Below are 2,500 nucleotides of genomic sequence, written 5' to 3'. Positions count from 1 at the left end.
ATTTATCGGACTTTATCAATTGCTATCTATATTGCAATATTTATTTCTATATCTGCGTCAAGATATTATTTATTCCTTGGAACTCACTTTTTTCTTTTTTTTCTTTGTAATTCTTGTTATTGCCAAGGTCCTTTAAACATACTCGAGTATATTTATAGGATCTTGGTTGTTACTATATTCATTCACGTTTATATTTTCAACCATTTCGTGTCTACTCCTTTTTCTATATTCCCCTCCCCCCCTATACTTGGATAGATGCAAAATTTTTCGCAAATTATTATGTTCATATTTGCATTCATTTCTCTAAATCTTTTGGGGGTTTCAGAGAGAGAGAGAGGGGAGAGAGAGAGAGAGAGCTGCAGTCGCTAATATAGCTTTGCACGCGACTGCATTTTATTGTTATCAAGAAAAGAAAATAAAAGTCCAGTGACTCGAACCTGGTGAAACGAATTCCCAATCATGATATGACCTTTTAATACTAATTCAGGAAGCAGCCAAAAAACATTGTTAAATGTTGTGGTGGCCGATGTGGTAATTTCCTTGATTGGGTGAACGCCAGACTGGGGTTGGAGTCCGGCTCTTTAATCCTTAGTTTCTTTTATCGCTGCAACCTCACCATCCTTGTGAGCTTAGGAAGGTGGGTTTGTGGGAGACTATAGGTCTATCTGCTGAGTCATTAGCAGCCATTGCCTGGTCGGCCCTCCTTGGTTCTAGCTTGGATGGAAAGGGGGCTGGGTAGAAGATCATATGTATATATGGTCAGTGCCTAGGGCATTGTCCTGCTTGATAGGTCAAATGTCACTGTCCCTTTGCCTCTGCCATTCATAAGGGGGCTTTAAAACCTTTAATGTGTCATTATAAGAGAAGAAAGGTAGAGGAAATCGAGAGAGAAGTATTGAAAGGGTTAGAAAGTCTTGGAATTTCTTGTAAAAATGTGAAGGTAAATAAAGGGGTGGGTTGAATGGTTTACATGTAACTAGATTCAGATGTAGAGAAGGGCAGTGGAGAGATTTTATATTGTTTTACTAATATAAGCGACCGAAAAGAAATATATATATATATATATATATATATATATACACATATATGTATGTATGTATATGTTTTCATGGGAACCTTATTGTATATATGATTATTACTACCAGCATTAACGGCACTAACTTCATTCTTTTGATATTTTTTTTTTCGGTTAAACTAGACCATGTAAATAAAAAACTTAGAGAAATAGGAGTATTTGAGAGAGAGAGAGAGAGAGAGAGAGAGAGAGAGAGAGAGAGAGAGAATGAATGATTTAAAGTTTTCAGGTATTTATAAATTTACAAGAGTCGTTCTTCCCGTATCTCATAAATTGCGAGTGAACAACATATTTAAGTAAATGTATTGTCCATTTTTTATTTTTATTTGACGAATGAAATCATGTCAAGAACGATTACGTTTCCAGCAGAGACATGAATTCAACTCACACTTTACTTTTCCAGAATTTTTTTTTTAGCCAACCTTCAGGATTTATTTTTCCTCTCGATATAGGAAGAGCTTTCATTGCGCACGCCTGTCTGTCTGTCTTCTGTCTTCTGTTTTCTGTTTTCATTAAGGCAAATCTGGCATCAAGGAAGCTGGAAGCTGAACAGAAGGGAAGCCAATTACGTTCAAAGGATCCTGTCTCACTGGGTGATGCGTTTAATTACGACTTGCGTTCTTTTTTTTTTTTCATGGAATCTCAAGGTTTCCTCCAGACTCCTTTATGGCTGATCCGTCGACTTATAATATTTCGTGTTATCTATTATCTTGTAGGTTAATAAACTCTGGTTGAGCGTGGCACGCATTAATTAAATTTCAAAATTAATTTTTGCCCCCTTTTATTCAGTTTAATTTTTTTTTGCGTTGATGTTCAACACTAGTTGTTCTCTCTCTCTCTCTCTCTCTCTCTCTCTCTCTCTCTCTCTCTCACAGACCAGTAGAGAGAACAGATGGGCTCGATTCCGTTGACATCATGGAAAATTCTTCAAAATATATCAAATCATTGCGAATACTTCCGCTGTTTGTTTACATTGATATGGCTCACCAGGCCAATCTTTGACTTGCATACCTTGCTACCCTTTTTTAAGCAAGAGACTGTTAGCAGCCCTTCTTATGATTATACGGTCGCTAACAAGAGTTTTCAGGTCAGATATTAGAATTTTTCATTTCTTTAAGGTTCAATTGGCTTACTATTTGTGTATCCTCTTAAGCTTCCACGTCTGTGGTGGCCATTTTTGTTTTTAGTTGTTCTTTTATAATTTGTTTTGGTGGCGTTCTTCAGGCATCTTATTTACTTGGTATACCAGTGTAGTTGACGTTTGCTATAGCATCCCATTCGATTTTGGAATCTGTGTAAGGTGCCCGATCTTTCCAGGTGAGGCCCCTAATTTTCTGTCAATAAGGCATTCGCCTTCAATGTGTATATATATATTATATATATATATATATATATATATATATATATATAATGTTCGTGTATGTA

Source organism: Palaemon carinicauda, chromosome 40 (genome assembly GCF_036898095.1).
Source record: "Palaemon carinicauda isolate YSFRI2023 chromosome 40, ASM3689809v2, whole genome shotgun sequence".
Lineage (NCBI taxonomy): Eukaryota > Metazoa > Arthropoda > Malacostraca > Decapoda > Palaemonidae > Palaemon > Palaemon carinicauda.
The sequence above is the reverse complement of the archived record's forward strand: the minus strand, read 5'-3'. Positions refer to the sequence as shown.